The sequence below is a fragment of the Neophocaena asiaeorientalis genome, unplaced genomic scaffold, assembly GCF_003031525.2.
Source record: "Neophocaena asiaeorientalis asiaeorientalis breed wild unplaced genomic scaffold, Neophocaena_asiaeorientalis_V1.1 scaffold263, whole genome shotgun sequence".
NCBI classification, from domain to species: domain Eukaryota; kingdom Metazoa; phylum Chordata; class Mammalia; order Artiodactyla; family Phocoenidae; genus Neophocaena; species Neophocaena asiaeorientalis.
This window is the reverse complement of record NW_020175015.1, coordinates 1,356,333-1,375,707: the sequence shown is the minus strand read 5'-3', so window position 1 is coordinate 1,375,707 and position 19,375 is coordinate 1,356,333. Positions and strand designations below refer to the sequence as shown.

Genomic DNA, 19,375 nt, shown 5'->3' with positions numbered 1-19,375 from the left:
TATATATATATATATATATTCCTGGACACTGCCCCAGAAATTCTGAATCAGTGCATTGGGATGGGGATAGGACCTAGGTACGTACATATTTAACAGATATCTATTGATTGTGACATAGGTGGCTACTCAAAGTGTGATAGGAGGACCAGTCTATTAATCCTCTGGGAGCTTATTTAGAAATATAAAATTCAGGCCCCATCCCAATCTACTGAATCAGAATCTGAATTTTAACAAGATCCAGTGATGATTTATATACATATTAAATTTGATTAAGCAGTGGTTTTTATAAGACAATTCTATTCTGAGAAACACTACTAAGTCAACAGAACTTTCAAGAGATATAACTATATAGGGCAAGTATAAAAGATGGGAGAAATACAAGTTCTAATTCAATACCAGAGTCAACCAGCCCTCAATTTTATCAGCAAGATCATGACAGACATAAACTGGTTACCAGAAACTGCCCAGCATCTCCAGCTTGTTGCTTAGGAATTGAAGGGTAACCAAGAGGACCCAGAACTCATCAAATACAAGAATGGTATCTAAGTATGTCCAGAAGAGGGAGTATAATAGTTTTCCTAGTCAGGGAAGCTCAGAAGCTTTCATTTCTGTTGGAATTTGCCCAGGGTGTCCTGCATTTTTATTTGCTAAATCTGGCAACCCTAACTGTGGTTATGAAAGAGAATAGCTCTCTTGATCCTAATATATACCTTTTATTTATTGTCTTTAAAAATTGAATTAAAGGGCTTCTGTGGTGCTGCAGTGGTTGAGAGTCCACCTGCCGATGCAGGGGACGCAGGTTCGTGCCCTGGTCCGGGAGGATCCCACATGCCGCAGAGCAGCTGGGCCCGTGAGCCATGGCCGCTGAGCCTGCGCGTCCGGAGCCTGTGCTCCGCAACGAGAAAGGCCACAACAGTGAGAGGCCCGCGTACCGCAAAAAAAAAAAAAAAAAAATGAATTAAGATACTCAAACTTCTCATTCTGTTAAGGTAGCAAGAAATTAAATTTTCATCAATATCAGGGATTCTCATCTCCAACCCAGGCTTTAAAAGATACTGGGGAAAGAGAGCAGATAGCTCTAGTTCATCAAGGTTTCTGCTAACATCTGTATTGTCCAGGGTCATAGTGGTCTCTGGAACTCTGACAGCTTTCTCCTTGCATACCATTCAGGTATGGCCAAGAAAGTTGGCTGAGGCTATGAACTCCAAAGCCTCTGTCTAGGCACATGGCCATCTCTAAAATCCTGCCAGTTCCTTGAAATGCTGCACCAAGCAGAGCTCAGGTCTCATCACCTTCCTATTTTAGAACTTTAAAATTTGAGGAAATATGTCATTCTATCATTTTGCTTATGATCACTCTGAAAAGAGACGTATTTTCTCTTCTTGTTGTTCCCAAAGATGCTTGTCATAAACTCTAGTGAATGCTGTATTAAAAAAAAAAAAAGGAAAGGAAATGAGTATCTTGCAAGCAACTTTCTACTTTTAGCTCCCTTACTTAAAATATCTGCTGAGGGACTTCCCTGGTGGTCCCGTGGTTGAGACTCCACGTTCCCAGTGCCGGGGGCCTGGGTTCGTTCCCTGGTCAGGGAACTAGAGCCCGCATGCCACAGCTAAAGATCCTGCACGTGGCAACAAAGATCCCATGTGCAGCAACGAAGACCTGGTGTGGCCAAATAAGTAAATTAATGAATTAAAAAAAAACAACAACAAAAACCCTCTGCTGAGACAGGGGATACAACAGCAACAAATAAAAAGTGATTTTCTTTGTGTAAGAGGGAAAAGATGCAGAGCACACCTGGGATTAGGGTGAAGCAAGGTAAAAACAGCTTTATTGAGATAGAATTCACATACCAAACAATTTACCCGTTTAATGTATACAATTTACTGTTTTTTTGTTATGTTCACAGATATGTACAAACATCACCACAGTCAATCTTAGAACATTTTCATCACCTCAAAAAGAAATCTTACGCCCTTTAGCTATCAGACCCCTGTCGCCCTGTCGCCCTATCTCCCACTCCCAGGCCTAAGCAATCACTAATCTACTTTCTATCTCCATAGATTTCCCTGTTCTGAACATTTCATATAAATAGAATCAAATACTATGGGGTCTTTTGTGACTAACTTCTTTCACTTATCATAGTGTTTTCAAAGTTCATTCATGTTGTAGATGTATCAGTCTTTCATTCCTTTCTATAGTTGAATAATATTCAATATGTAGGTTTACAACATTTTGTTGATCTGTTTGTTCATTGGTGGACATTTGGGTTGTTTCTGCCTTTGGCTATTATGAATAATGCTGCTATAAACATTCACGTACAGTTTTGTGTAGAATATGTTTTCGTTTCCCTTACGTATATACCTAAGAGTGGATTTCCTGGATCATGTGGTAACTTCTATGTTTAATCATTTGAGAAACAGCCAGACTATTTTCCACAGCAGCTGCACCATTTACATTCACACCAGCAGTGTATCCAGGTTCCAATTTCTCCACAGATTTTCCAACACTTGTTATTATCTCACTGTTTGATTCTAGCCATTTTAGTGAGTGTGAAGTGGTATCTCATTGTGGTTTTGATTTGCATTTCCCTAAAGACTAATAATGTTGAGAATCTTTTCATGTACTTATTGGTCATTTGTATATCTTCTTGAGAGAAATGTCTATTCAGATCCTTTGCCCATTTAAAAAAATGTTTTTAAGTTATTGAGTTGTAAGATTTCTTTATATTTCTGGACATAAGCCCTGAAACAATTCAGATATATGATTTACAGATATACCCCTTCATTCTGTGGGTTGTCTTTTTTTTTTTTTTTTTAAGTATCTCTTTTTCTCTGGGGTTTTTTTTTTTTTTTTTTTTTTAAGTATCTCTATTTCTCTGGGGTTTTTTTTTTTTTTTGGCCTTGTGGGTTGTGGGATCTTAGTTCCCTGACAGGGATTGAACCTGGGCCTTCGGCAGTGAGAGTGCTGAGTCCTAACCACTGAACTGCCAGGGAATTCCCCATATTCTTTTCAGTGTCCTTTGAAGAACAAACGTTTTTTGTTTTGAGGAAGTCTGGTTTATTTTTGTTGTTGTTGCTGATAATTTTGGTGTCATATCTAAGAATCCTTTGCCAAATCTTAGGTTATAGAGATTTTCCCTTTATTTTCTTCTAAGAGTTTTTATAGTTCTAGCTCTTACATTTAGGTCCTTGATACCTTTCGAGTTAATTTTTATATATGGTGTTAGGAAGGGATCTAACCTCATTCTTCTGCATATGGCTATTCAATTGTCCCAGGACCATTTGTTCTATTCTTTCCTTATTGGATGGTTTTGGCATTCTTGTTGAAAATTAGTTGGCTGTAGACATATGGGTTTATTTCTGGACTCTCAATTCTAGTCCATTGATCTATATGTCTATCCTTGTGCTAGTACCACATTGTCTGGATTACTATTACTTTTTTTTTTTGGCCACACAATGTGGCATGTGGGATCTTAGTTCCCCGACCAGGGATTGAACCCGCACCCCCTGCATTGGAAGCTCGGAGTCTTAATCACTGGACCACCAGGGAAGTCCCTAGATTACTGTTACTTTGTATCAAGATTTGAAATCAGGAGGGATAAATTAGGAGGTTGGGATTAACACATACACACTACTACATATAAAATAGATAATCAAAAAGGACCTATTGTATAGCACAGGGAACTCTGCTCAATATTGTGTAATAACTTACATGGGAAAAGAATCTGAAAAAGAACAGATACATGTATATGTATAGCTGAATCAATTTGCTGTACACCTGAAACTAACACAACATTGTAAATCAACTATGCTCCAATATTAAAAAAGAAAAAAGATTTGAAATCAGGAAATATGACTCCCACTTTGTTCTTCTTTCTCAAGACTATTTTGACTATTCTAGGTCCCTTACAATTCTATATAAATTTTACAAGGATTTTGTCAATTTCTACAAAGAAGTCAGCTGGAATTGGGATTGGGATTGTGTTGAATCTGTAGATCAGACTGGGGAGTATCCTTGTCTTAACAAGGTTAAGTCTTCTGATCCATGAACATGTAGTATTTTTCCAATTATAGATCTTCTCTAATATCTTTCAACAGTGTTTTGTGGCTTTCAGAGTATAGTTTTTGCACTTCTTTCATTAAATTTATTCCTAAATACTTTATTCTTTTGGATGCAATTGTAAATGGAATTGTTTTCTTAATTTCATGTTTCAGTAGTTCATGCAAATGTATAGAAATACAATTGGTTTTTGTATACTTATTGTATCTTGAAAACTTGCTGAACTTTTTATTAGTTCTAATCATTTTTTAGTGAATTTCCTAGGATTTTCCATATACACTAGCATGTCATCTGTGAATAGATAATTTTACTTCTTCCTTTCCAATCTAAATGACTTTTATTTCTTTTTCTTGCCTATTTGCTCTGCCTAGAACCTCCAGTACAAGGCTGAATAGAAGTGGCAAGAGCAGACATCCTCGTCTCATTCCTGACCTTAGGGGGAAAACATTCAGCCTCTCATCAGTAAGTATAATGTTAACTCTGGAGTTTTATTGTGTGGATATTCTTTATCATATTGGCGAAGTTCCCTTCTGTTTCTAGTTTGTTGAGTGTGTTTGTCATGAAAGAGTGTTGGATTTTGTCACTCTTCTGTATCTATTGAGATGTTCATGTAAGTTTTGGTTTTTTATTATATTGATATGAAGTATTACATTAATTGATTTTGGGAAGTTGGACCAAACTTGCATCTTGCTTGGTCACGGTATATCATTGTTTTTATATGTTTCTGCATTTGGTTTGCTAATATTTGTTGAGGATTAATTTGACCATATTCATAATAGATATTGGTCTATAGTTTTCTCGTGATGTGTTTTTCTGGTTTTGGTATCAGAGTAATACTGGTGTAGTAAAATGAAATGAGAAGTGCTCTGTCCTCTTCTAATTTTTGGAAGAGTTTGTGAAGAATTGGCATTAATTCTTTATACTTTTAGTAGAATTCAGTGGTGAAGCCATCTGGGTCTGGAGTTTGTGGGTACTTTTCTAATTATTGACTCAATCTCTCCACTTGTTATAGGTCTATTCATTTATCTATTTCTTCTTGAGTCTATTTCAGTAGTTTGTGTCATTGTAGGAATTTGTCCATTTTACCAAGGTTATCTAATTTGTAGGCATAAAATTGTTTATAGTACTCCTTTATAATCCTGTTTATTTATTTTCTGTAAGGTCAGTGATAATGTCCCTTCTTTTATTTCTGATTCTAGTACTTAAAGTCTGTTTCCCCGCCACCCCCCCACAACCCGCCCCCCTGCCCTGGTCCGTCTAACTAAAGGTTTGTCAATTTTGTTGCTGTTTTCAAAGAACTAACTTTTAGTTTCATTGATTTTCTCTATTGCTCTTCTATTCATTATTTCATTAATTTCCACTCTAATCTTTATTATTTTTCTTTTTCTAATTTCCTAATTTTCTTTTCATCAGAATGTAATCTTCTAAACTGGATGGGCCTTGGGTTTTGTGTATATGCATGTATTCCAATAAAACTTTATTTACAAAAACATGTGGCAGACCAGATTTGGCCTCTGAGCCACCGTTTGCCCATTCCTGATCTAGAGTAATGGATCCAAACCCTGGATGCACAGCATTTTAAGGAACCGACTCCTGTGTCTTACTCCCTAAGATTCTAATTCAACTGATCTGGGTTGGAGCATGGTAATTAGTGGGGTTTTTTTGTTTTGTTTTGTTTTGTTTTGTTTTTCGGTACGCTGGCCTCTCACTGCTGTGGCCCCTCCCACTGCGGAGCACAGGCTCCAGACGTGCAGGCCCAGCGGCCATGGCTCACAGGCCCAGCCGCTCCGTGGCATGCGGGATCCTCCCGGACCGGGGCACGAACCCACGTCCCCCCGCATCGGCAGGCGGACCCTCAACCACTGCGCCACCAGGGAAGCCCAATTAGTGGTTTTTTGCTTGCTTGTTTTTTTGTTTTAAGCTCTCCCAGGTGTTTCAAATGTGTAGCCAAGGCCAAGAGCAATCTTTTCAGAGCAGGGATTTGACCTTTGGGATGTGTTTTTGTGTGTGTGTGTGTGTGTGTGTGTGTGTGTGTGTGTGTTTGACTTGAAACAACAGAAATTTATTAGAGTTTGAAAGCCAGAAGTCCAAACTGAAGTGTCAGTAAGGCGATGCTCTCTCTGAAGGCTCTAGGGGAGAATGCTTCCTTGCCACTTTCAGCTTCTGGTGGCGCTAAGTGTTCCTTAGCTTATGGCTGCATTACTCCAACCTCTGCACCTGTCTTCACATGGCCTTCTCTTCCTCCAGCTCAGAAACAGCCAAATGGAAGAGATACATAGGCCAAAGTATGGGGAGAGGGCGTGGCGTGGAGCTTCCATTCCCTCCCAGGGTGTGCCACCATCACCATCCTAGTACCTGGATGTGTTCACCAACACCTTTGGGGTTTTAATTTCAGTTACTGTATTTTTTATTTCTAGAATTCTTTTAGATTCTTTTGCAACTTTATTATAGCACTTTTTATGGTTTCTATTCTCTACAGAGATCTTCAAACTTGTTTTTCCCTTATCTATAATCAGCATAGTTGTTCAATATCTGAAATCTTTGTGGATCTGTTTCTCTTGTCTATTGTTTTTGCTAGTTCTTGCTCATAGACTCTAGTTTCTTTGTGAGCCTTGTGTTTGTGTTGGACATTATATTTGATCAATTATTTGTGAGAATAAATTTAGACTTGCAAGGAAAGTACTTTTATCTAGAAAGGATTTGCACTTGCTTCTGCTAAGTTCCTTGGAGTTCAGCTACTTTAAGGCTTATAATTCTCTGGTGCTCTTATGACCCTACATAAGGTGTAATTCTGTATAAGATATTTCTCTCCTAGTTTATCCTCACTCTGGGTGTAAAGTTCCAACATATTGCGAGAAGTTTCTTCTATGAGACTCTCAATCTTTTGCAGACCCTGGGCTTTACTTTCTGCCTTTCTTGCCCGAAAGGGTTTTTAATTTAAGGTACAAAATTTTAAGGATTGACAAATGCTTTCAGGGAAAAAACCACATTTCCAGTTACCTCTCTGGGATGACCTTTTCCCTTCACTTTTGGCCTAGTAATTTCTTGTTGGCTTGTCACGTTTCTTCCGTGATTTAAAAGAAGGTGAAAAACTATTAATTGAGCTTTGTTATAGCAGGAAGATTAATTTAAAAAAAAACCCTAGTCTGCCATTTTAAGAAATATTGTATTATTTTGATAATCATCTTTTGGCTGTAAAATATTACATCAAGTTGATCTACCATGTTATTTTTTATTTCTTATTTTTTTTGCGGTATGTGGGCCTCACTGTTGTGGCCTCTCCCGTTGCGGAGCACAGGCTCCAGACGCGTAGGCTCAGCAGCCATGGCTCATGGGCCCAGCCGCTCCGCGGCATGTGGGATCTTCCCGGACAGGGCACGAACCCGTGTCCCCTGCATCGGCATGCGGACTTTCAACCACTGAGCCACCAGGGAAGCCCATACCATGTTATTTTTTAAATGAATCTCATTTTGTATGACTCTTAGCTTATCTCCATTTTTCTTTAATAAATAACAATAACAATGAACATTTTGTGCATAAAGCTGTTTTTGCCTTCTGCATTATTCCATACATCTAACTTCTTGGGAGTACAATTACTGAGCAATATACTATAAATGTTTAGGACATTTGATTTCCAAAGGGTTGATTGAATTTTTTATGAATTGAATTGCATGATCTTAATCTATTTAATTTTGTCATGGTGATATTAATATCTTTTAAAACCAAGTCAGGTAAACAAGTCCTGGCCACCTGTGTAAATAGTTCTCAGGCAAAAGATGACCTTTATGAATTTTCTTTTAAAATATTAACTTTTTTTACAAAAATTATTGAAGTTCAACTTAATGCAGCAAATACTTGCATGTCTGTAGTGTGCGGGCACCCTTCTAGGTGGTGCAGATTCAGTGGTAAACCAGATAGATCTTCGTCCATACCCTTATGAAATCTAAGGTGGGGAGCACAGACAAATAACACATCATTGAAATGCACTGTGGTAAGTGCTTTGATGACTGTAGTTCAGAGTACTGAGGGAGTGCAGAAGAGAGGCACTTAACCCAGACTGGAAGGGCCATGGAAGGTATCCTAGGGGAAGGAATAGCTATGCATAGTAAGTCTTGAAATCAGGTAGCCTAAATTCTCCAACTTTGTCCTTATTTTTCAATGTTCATTGAATTTTCCTTTGCATTTCCATGTAAATTTTAGAATAAGCTTGTGAATTTCTACCAAGAAAAAAAAAAAAGCCTACTGAGATTGTGATTGGAATTGTGTTAAATCTCTACATCAGTTTGGGGATAACTGACATTTTAACAATATTGAGTTTTCCAATCCATGAAAATGGTGTATCTCTTTATTTTTAAGGGTTTCTTTAATTTCTCTCAGCAATGTTATATAGTTTTCAGTGTAGAGGTCTTATAAGTCTTAAATATATTCCTAAATATTTTATTTTTTAAGCAAGTGTAAATGGTTTCATTTTATAGCATAGCTTGGAACTGAAGAATAAATAGGAGTTAGGGAAAGGGGATATGACATTTTAGGCAAAATTAACAAAGTAAGAAGAATATTTGGATGTTGAAAGCTCAAAATGACAAATATCAAGCCTCTTTTATCATACTGACATGGAATAAATATCTCTGAAGTAAGTAACAAGCACAACAAAGAAGACATATTCTTTTTGAATTCCAGGGTCTGCAGCTATATACCTAATAATAATATCTAATAATGTTTATTAGGTGGAAATTATTATCTAACAATAGAAAAATAATATCTAATAAGTTGAAGAGTTAGTTTAAACTCTTTTGGAGAAGGAATAATTTGGAGAACTTACACTTTCTGCTTTCAAGACTTACTATAAAGCTATAGCAACCAAAAGAGAGTGTGGTACCAGCATTCTGAGGGACAAATACATCAATGTAACTGACTCAAGAGACCAGAAACAGACTCTGAGTCACTTGATTTTCAACAAAAGCACTAAAACAAGCAAATGAGAAAAAAAAGTTTCTTCAAAATATTATGTTGAAACAACTAAATATCCATCTGGAAAAAAAAAAAGTCAACCTCAACCCCTATCTCACACCAAATTAATTTTAGATAGATTATAGACCTAAACAAAAAGCTAAAGCTATAAAGCTTCTAGAAGAAAACAAAGTAGAATATCTTTGCAACTTGGGAATAGGAAAAGGTTTCTTAGGATAGAGAAAGCATTAATCAGAAAAAGATAAAATTGATAAATTAGTTGTCATCAAAATGAAAACATCTGCTTATCCAAAGACAGCCTTAAGAAAATAATTAGGTAAGCTACAGACTGGGAGAAAATGTTCTCAAAATATGTATCTGATAAAGAACTGATATCGAGACTATATAGAGAACTCTTAAAATAGAATAATAAAAAGAGGGGGAAAAACCATGTCTTTTGATTACAGTGGACAAAAACAACCTTAATATAGTTTAAGTAGAAAACAATTTTTGCACAACAGTGTGAAAGTACATAATGCCACTGAACTGTATACCTAAATATGGTTAAAACAGTAAATTTTATGTTATTTATATTTTACCACAATGAAAAAAAATGGAACTTATCAGCTTATGTACCTGAGAAAGGCAGGAGTGGAGCTAGTTTCAAGCACCCCTGGATCCTGACATGAAGACTCTGTCTCCATTTTTCAGCTTTACCCTCTGCCCCCTGAACCGTACCCCAGGCTCTCCTACTTAACGCTTCAGAAGAAGACAGTTATGGCTACACACAGCTTCTGGCAAATGTCATCCCAGCTAGCAACCCCAAAAGGAAAGAGAGGATTTATTTCTCTGCTTCAGTAGTTATAAGTTTCAGGAAATAATTGGCCCAGCTTGTGTTCTGCACCCACCACCCCTACAGCCATAGGGTAATATGATTGATCACTCCAGAAGAATCACATAAAATGGATAATGAAGGAGGAACAGTTCCTCGAAGGAAGGGCAGGGTTCTGTTACTGGAAGAAGGGGAAAGGAGAACCTAAACAGAACAACAACAAAAAAGCCTTCAAATTGATTCATTTTCTCTTCCTTTTTTTAAACAAGTTCTTTACCATCTGTCAGTCACCTTTCTCAGTTCTTTCTGAAATATCCTAATTTTGATTTATTTATTCAGCAGTATTATATCATGCACCTCTATTGTGCCATGTACTCTTCCAGGCATTGGAGAGAGAGTGTGGTGAGCAAGTCAAAGTCCCTGTACTCCTGTGACATGAATGACTTCCTCTTTTATAAGCAAGTATTTGCCAGCTTCACATTGCAGCATATCCAAAGACCAACAGGAAAGAAATTTTTTTTTCCTCTTGAAAGAAGAATGTTAACATTTTGAAAGGTCAAAAATAACCTTCCACTTTTAGTGATGTTGTAGTATTCTTTACCTAGAGCCACTTAATGTGTCATTCTAAGCTTCAAAAATTATGAAGTATCGTATATTTATTTCAGTTCTAAACCTTTATTTCCCCAGTTTGTGTTCATTTCATTTTCTGCATACCCAATATCTCATTTTGAAATAATATGTTGTTTTCTATTTTATAAAAAGTGTGCTGTGGATGCTATAAAGTGCATGTAGATGATTATAAAATGTATGGTAACTTGTTTTCCTATAAATATATATTTTTTGGCGTTCTGTTTATTCAGTGAAAGAACTGGTAGCCAGTAGTCAATTTTCTATACTTAACTTTGTTTCATTTCCTGATGAAATCCAAGATCTACCTTATATTGTGATATGCAGACAGTATGGTATATTGTAGACAAAGGGAAATTGAATTAGTTGTAGTCAGCTCTGGACTCTGGAAGAGAAGCTATGATTTTATGATGATGTGATGTCCTCAGCCTGAAATATCCTAGAAATTTCTAGGATTAGAAGAAACTGACACATTCTGGACTCAGAGCAACAGAGGGGAAAAAAACCCACATTGTTTGGTAAAGGGAAGACTAAAAGATATTATTTTCTGTGGAGTTCATTGTTTTAAAAAATTCTATATTAGTTACAAGTTGGAACAAGTTATATATCATATATGATATTTAATTTTTCTGCCCACTCTTTCGTTAGGAACATCAGTGAGGAGTGAAATGGCCAAAAAATGTATCAGTTATGATTGTATTCAGCTACCTGTAATGAAAACCACACTACAGTGGCTTAACCAAAGAGAGGTGTACTTTTATTTTCTAAATAACAAGAAGCACCTAGGAAGGAAATCCAAGTGCAGTAAGTCAGAGACATCGTTAATGACTAGCCTCCTTTTATCTCCTTCTCTGTCATCCATAACATGTGGCTCACATTTTCATGGTCAAAAGATGACTATTGACTTCCAGTTTCTGGTCTGGCATGTAAGGAGCTTGGAAATCACCACTGTATCCTAATAACAAGTAAAAAGCTGAACAAATTGAAAAAAGATCAACAACTCTTCTTGGATCCATCAGAGAAGTGAAGTCACAGTGCAAACTGCTGCCCGAAGACACAGGCCTATAAAAAGAATCACAAACTTACTGGAGCAGAAACCCACAAGCAGAAACCTCAGGAGCCAGTGCAAGGGTCGGAAAACCTAAACTGTAATTGATGAATTGCTGGAGAGAGGCTTACTGTGGACAAGTTTGCAAGTCAAAAACTTCAAGGGGGACCCAGTTATATGGGGGGGGCGGGGTCCTACACTTTTGTCAGTTTCACCTCCAGGCGCTTGACCAGGTTCTCTCAGTGAATATTGGAGAAAAACCCCTTGTGCTTCTGGCAGGGAAAGGGGGAAAGTAGCCATTTTGAATATGCCAGAGCATCTCTTCTTCTTAACAAGGTCTGCCCGCAGGAGAAACTATTTAACCAGAGTCTAATCTGCTGGGCTTTTATCAGAGCCTAACTGACCTGGGAAAAGGGAAATACCCAACTCCAGCCTACTCTAGCCATCCTGTCCCACCTAAGGGTTGGGGGAGGACTAAGAAGTACTTGTCAAGTTCAGACTCCAGAGGCACAGGCACATTAAAAGACTGATACCTAATCTTAGGACTACAGGCACTTCCTCTCCCCCCAACACCTTACCACCACAAATGACCTTAGTTTGGTGATAACTTTTTAGATACAACACCAAAGGCACAATCCATGAAGGAAAGAATTGGTAAGCTGGATTTCATTAAAATTAAAAATTTCTACTCTGTGAAAGATACTGTTAAGAGAATAAAAAGACAACACACAGACTGGGAGAAAATATTTGCAAAAGACATACTGATAAAGGACTTATCCAAAATATACAACACATTCTTAAAACTCAACAATAAGAAAATGAACAACCTGTTTTAAAAAATGGACCAAAGACCTTAAAAGTCACGTCACCAAAGAAGATACACAAGCATATGAAAAGGTGCTCCACATAATATGTCATCATGAAAATGCAAATTAAAATACAGTGAGATACCACTACATACATAGTAGAGTGGCCAAAATTCAGAACACTGACAATGCCAAATTCTGACAAGGATGTGGAGCAACAGGAACTCTCATTCATTGCTGGTAGGAATGCAAAATAGTACAGCTGCTTTGGAAGATAGTTTGGCAGTTTCTATTTTTTTATTAATTAATTAATTAATTTTTGGCTGTGTTGGGTCTTCGTTGCTGTGTGCGGGCTTTCTCTACTTGCGGTGAGCGTGGGCTACTCTTTGTTGCGGTGCGCGGGCTTCTCATTGCAGTGGCTTCTGTCGTGGAGCACAGGCTCTAGGCGTGCAGGCTTCAGTAGTTGTGGCACGTGGACTCAGTAGTTGTGGCTTGCAGGGCTCTAGAGCTCAGGCTCAGTAGTTGTGGCGCACGGGCTTAGTTGCTCTGCGGCACGTGGGATCTTCCCGGGGCCAGAGCTCGAACCCATGTCCCTTGCATTGGCAGGCAGATTCGTAACCACTGCGCCACCAGGGAAGGCCCTAGTTTGGCAGTTTCTTATGAAACTAAACATATGCTTACTATCAAATCCAGCAATCATGCTCCTTGGTATTTACCCAAAGGAGGTGAAAACTAATGCCCACACAAAAACCTGCACATGGATGTTTATAGCAGCTTTATTCATAATTGCCAGACCTTGGAAGCAACCAAGATGTCCTTCAGTAGATGAACGGATAAAAACACTGTGGTACATCCAGACCATGTAGTACAGTTGGCCCATGATATCCACAGGGGATTGGTTCCAGGACTTGCCCCAGTTACTAAAATCCACAGATGCTTGAGCCCCATAGTTGGCCCTGTGTATCTGTGGTTCCACATCCCAGATTTAACCATGTATCATATAGTACTGTGTGTATTTTCTGGAAAAAAAATCCATGTATAAATGTACCCTCACAATTCAAATCTGTGTTGTCCAAGGATCAACTCTATTATTCACTGCTCAAAAATGAGCTATCAAGCCATGAAAAGACATGGAGGAAACTTAAGTGCATATTACTAAGTAAGAGAAGCCAGTCTGAAAAGAAGCCAGTCTGAAAAGCCAGTATGATTCCAACTGTATGACATTCTGGAAAAGGCAAAACTATGGAGACAGTAAAGAGACTGTGGTTTGCTAGGAGTTAGTGGGGAGAGAAGGATGAGAGCACAAGGGTTTATAGTGCAGTGAAACTATTGCATACAATACTGTAACCATGGATACATGTCATTATACGTTTGTCCAAACTCATAGAACGTACAACACCAAGAGTGAAAGGTAATGTAAACTATGGACTTTGGGTGATTAAGTTCATCAATTGTAACAAATTACTACTCTGGTGGGGGATGTTGATAGAAAGAGAGGCCGGCTATGCACGTGTGGAGGCAGGGGTATTTGGGGAATCTCCGTACCTTCCACTGAATTTTACTGTGAACCTAAAATTGCTCTTAAAAAAAAAATAGACTATTTTTAAAAGATCACTAAACCACCTTATCATTGTATCTGAATTCTAGATAAGAAGAAGAGTGAAAAGTGAAGGGCTAAAGGTATTTGTTAGAGAAGTTTACCCACCCATCTTTTTTTAATACAGGAAAAGCAATTGCTTTCCCATGAGCTCCTTTCAGTAGACTTTCCCTTACATCTCATTGGCTAGAAGTATGTTATACAGCCACTCCTAGGAAATCAAATTTCTAATGGTAAGGAAAAAGAAAAATGAGATTCAGTAGGTATTTAGCAGTGCTGCACAAGTGACAAATAGAGGAAAGAAGGTATGGCTCAAGATCTGGGTACATCTTAACCTCTTTAGAAACTATAACATGTTTCCTGGAAAGTTAATGAGCATATTAGCATCATTTATACAACATCTAGATCAATGCCTAGCATGGTTCTGTGGCAAACACAGCAGCAGATTTCAGAGTCCAGTAATGGGAGCCCCAGTCAGTTACCTTCCCTATAGTTTGAAGTATGGAGGTGCATTCTCTAGGCTGCCACAGCATTCAAAACACCACAATTTATGGCATTCTTTGCTATCTTCATTGCTGGCTTTTAGTAGCCCATTATTTAAATGCATATTCTTTGGGGTTCTTTTTGAAGCCCTTTTCTTAATTTTCACATTTTTCCTGGATGATTTTTTTGTGTGTTCCTGTGGCTTCAGTCGTGAATTAATTTATCATGTTTCTCAAATCAATGACAGCAGCCTTTGTCTCTCTTCTGGCCTCCCAACCCCATCAAATATTTCCACTTGGATATCTCATAGACAAGTATTAAGTATTCTGATTCCATTATTTTAATACTATTTTAACACCACTATTTCAACCATGAGGACATTTTGAGAGTAAAGAATCTCATCAGAATTAGGTCAATATTGATGAATTTTCACTAAGAAACTATTTTATGGGGTAAATTATACCACACTGGTTTAATGCCATGATAAATTTTATATTTTATACTATTTCTTCCCAGTTTTCCTCTCATTTTTATTTTTCCTAAAATTGTTTTTAAATAAATTCTTCTTCCTTTACATTTTACAGCAAAGATTTGATTCATTGATCAGTTTTCATCCATATCAAATGTTTCCATAACCTCTGCCTTTTTGAATTTTCTTTTGTGGCCATTATTTCCACAAAATCTAATTTTTCTGGAGTAACTATTTTAAATGTATTTTTTGAGAAACAAATAAATTGTAAGGAAAAATAGAGAGAGGGAAAATCGTAGATTAAAACAGACTTAAGAAACATGTGAATCACATTTAATCTGCACACCTTGTTTGATCTTGATTTGAACAAATTGACCATCAAAATTATGAAGCAGCTTGGGAGATTTGAATATTGACAGGCATTTAATGTTAATAATGAGTTATTATTCATTTTAGGTATGATAATGCTATTTTAGTTATATATTTACAAGTCCTTATATCTTGGAGACACTTGCTAATCCTAGAGGTATTTCCTGATGAAATAATATGAGGTCTCCAGATTTGCTTCAAAATATTCTAGAAATGGAGAGAGTAGGTGGGAGTATAGATGAAACAGAATTGACCTTGAGTTGACAGTTGTTGAAGCTAAGTGGTAGGTACATGGGACTTCATTATACTAGTTTCTATTCTTTTGAATTATCTTGAATTTTTCCACAATTAAAAATGGGAATAGATAAATCCTTTGAAGATTTGATTCTCTGAAAACAACAGATTTTACTGTATGTAATTTTAGCCATTGTCAGTTTTATTCTGGTGTTAATTATTTTTTTAACATCGTTATTGGAGTATAATTGCTTTACAATGGTGTGTTAGTTTCTGCTTTATAACAAAGTGAATCAGCTATACATGTACATATATCCCCATATCTACTCCCTCTTGTGTCTCCCTCCCAATTATTTCTAATGCTAATGGTTATTACAAATTGGATAGAATTTGATAGTGTGTGTTCATTTCTTAGCTATCCATGAGAAACTTGTGAGAAATTTTGTTAGAATGTTTCAGCTGCAAGTAACAAGAAACCTTAACTCAACTGGTTATGACCTTAGGGGAATGTGCTGTTTCCCATAACTAGAAGTTCTACATTGGGACCACGGCAGGGTTTATTCATTCAATGGCTCAGAACTGTGCCATCCTCAGTATGTCACTCCTGTCCTCATAGTTGTAAGGGACTGCTTCATTTCCAGTCATCACATCTGGATCCAGTAATGTCTGAGAGCAGAAAAGGACTGTGTATCTCTTTTTACTAGCCTGAGAAACCTTTTCCAGAGGTCCTTGGCAGCTTTCTACTCATATCTAATTGCCCAAATTAGATACATGCCTAATCAGTCCCTGGCAAGGAGAATGAGACCGCATGAGTGTTTTAGATCAGCCATCCTTCCCTCCTGGAGTGTGCAGGAGCTGAAGAGTCTTGGGCAGGAAGGTGGAATCTACTCAAAAGTGGAGGTCTGCCAGCATGAGAAAAGGAAGAAGTGGCTCCAACAATATCTGCTAAAGACAGGAAAAGTAACAACAAGGAGAGAGAGACAGAAACAGAGACACCAAAAGAGAGAGCAGGAGACAGAGGCCACACTATCCTAAGCTCTTGAATGCACAGTAGCATCAAAATTTCCCAGGGAGGGCTTCCCTGGTGGCGCAGTGGTTGAGAGTCCGCCTGCCGATGCAGGGGACACGGGTTCGTGCCCCGGTCCGGGAAGATCCCACATGCCACGGAGCGGCTGGGCCCGTGAGCCATGGCCGCTGAGCCTGCGCGTCCGGAGCCTGTGCTCCGCAACGGGAGAGGCCACAGCAGTGAGAGGCCCGCGTACCACAAAAAAAAAAAAAAATTTCCCAGGGAGGGCATCAAAACATCATACATCTTCCACAGGGACCTCAAGAGAGAGAGACAAGTTAATGCAGAGATTAGCAGGTGCTCAATTCTTATTTTTTAGTGTATGGACTTTTACATTAGAGGAAATCATAATTGACCTCATGAAATACTTTTTCAAATATTTGGCATAAGTTCTGTCCCAAGAGCAGTCCTTTCTCCCTATGATATGTAGTTATGGAATACTTGGAGAAATTGTTTCTATGTTCTTAATCAAAGCAAAGTAAGCAAGGATGGAGTGCTGTGGACTACCTGCTTTTACTTAAAGCATTCTTTATCATCAAGAGATGGAATATTATTTGTCTGGACTGGAATTTCATTAATTTCATTGGTGAGTCCCATTTGAAGTTTTTTTTCATGAGGTCCTTAAAAACCTGAGGCAATTAAAGCAAGTTGCCTTAAAGGTTGGCAACTTGCCTCTTTAAAATAAGTTGAACCAGTCCCCCCCACCTCCTTTCTTTAACTAATCAAGTTAAACAGTTAAAACTAACCACACAGACTGTAGTTTATTTATTACATGCATTCAAGATGAAAAGAAATGAAGTGGTCTTAGCAAGTCACCTGGGAATAGCTCAAATTTTGCATCTAGCCTTGCTACATGATTCTTTCTTTGCACTTGTCTTTTGGTTACCATGACAACTGGAGAGCTCAGGGGGAAGAAAGATTGTTTTGACTGTTGGACTGAGTAGGAGGAAGAGTTGGGATAAGTGTAGAAACATGGATTTAGATCAGGGAACAATAAGAGCTGGGGGCTATGTGGATGTGACTCTGCTGAGCATTTTATATTATTTTATAGGGCAGACAGGCATGACGCTGAGTAATATTACAATGCAGAGTACTTGAGTAAGACATGGAAAACCTAGAGGCTAGTGGGGCAGAAAAGTTTTGTGTAGCCACAGTGTCCCCTGCTGTCTCCTGCCATAGATTTTGTGCCTTAATCCACCCGAGAGTATGAATGCCTGATCCACCCAGTCCATCAGCCAGGCAACTAACACAAAGAAAATATATCCATTTAATAGCTAAGTAAAAATCCTTTCCCCCAACTCCACTCCCTGTTATCAAGGTATCTTGAGTAGAAGAATACAACCAGCTTGATGCTGTCTTGCTGAGGTGCCCTCAGGGGAAGGGACTTGATGCCAGAGCAGCAACAGCAGGCCTTGACAGGTCCTCTTCAAAGTGTGGAAACTAGCAAGTCCCCAACTCATGGAGCAGCCAAGGTGTGTTGGGGAACACTGTCCCCTTCGGCGGCCCTGGGAATAGGTACCGGCAACGGACAAGCTGAGACTAACTTAGAAGAGGGCTGTTGTTCCCAAGTTGGACCTGGCCTAATTTGGTACACATTGGTAAAGGCTGGTCCTCACACAGGATGCCATTCTTGGCAGTGCATTCTGTCCATTTCGGCCGTGGGCACAGCCACCTCTTGGGCTTCAGCGGCGATGGGGACAGTTTCAGAATTGATTCTGGTTTCTACCCATCACAGATGCAGAATCCCTCCCTCGTGTTTTATTTTTAAACTTTTTATATTTAAAAAATATTTTTTTACTTACTACTTTTTGTTACAGTACTGATTCCAAGTAGGGGTAGAGCAAGTACTTGTTGCCCAAAATAAGAATTGGAATATTTTACTGCTTAAAACCGATGATGAGTCATTTGACCCTCAGGAATTCTTCCATAATGAATCACTGACTTGAATTATATCACATCTTTATTCTAAAGTCTGCCTTTTGTGTTACTTCCTCTATTTCCCTGACCTCCTGTTGGTGAAGAGGGAGTTTGGTGGTGTCTAACCTTTGAAAAGTGCATTCATTAAGGTTCCCAGTACCATGTCATTTGAGCATTACAATCCTGGCTTTTTATTATGTTTTTTTCCCACTTGTTCTCAGTTTTTACTCCTGAATGTTCTGCAATCTCTCTTTACTGCATGTTGAATTACAAGTATACACACAAAAAAGGCTTTTATGACATGCTAAGGCAAGGATGTTGTGTTTTATGACATGCTAAAGACTGAATAGGCTCTACTTCAAAAGACTTTTAGTTAATTAAGGTTAGGGTGGTGAAGAGCCTAAAAAGTAACTCTTTGACCCAATACTAGTTTAATTTAGCTATTAATTAAATATATTTTTATTGTATATATAGCCTTACCTATTAGTACTTTTGTTTGCAAATAGACAAACAAAAATGCATGTGCTGAAAAGATGTTAGCATCACTAATTATTAGAGAAATGCATATTGAAACTTCAGTGAAGTATCACCTCACACTGGTCAGAATGGTCATTATAAAGAAGTATACAAATAAATGCTGGAGAGGGTGTGGAGAAAAGGGAACCCTCCTACACTGTTGGTGGGAATGTAAATTGGTAAAGCCACTATGGAGAACAGTATGGATGTTCCTTAAAAAACTGTATGGTCCAGCAATCCCACTCCTGGGCATATATCTGGAAAAGATGAAAACTCTGATTTGAAAAGATACATGCACCTCAATGTTCATAGCAGACTATTTACAATAGCCAAGACATGGAAGCAACCTAAATGTTCATTGACAGATGAATGGATAAAGAAGATGTGGTATATATATATATA

The 19,375-nt window shown here is 38.1% G+C and overlaps 1 pseudogene; it reads left to right on the top strand.

Moving 5' to 3' along the window:
* LOC112411080 (anaphase-promoting complex subunit 13 pseudogene) overlaps positions 1-19,375 on the top strand; it is a 67,563-nt pseudogene that overhangs the window by 1,894 nt on the left and 46,294 nt on the right.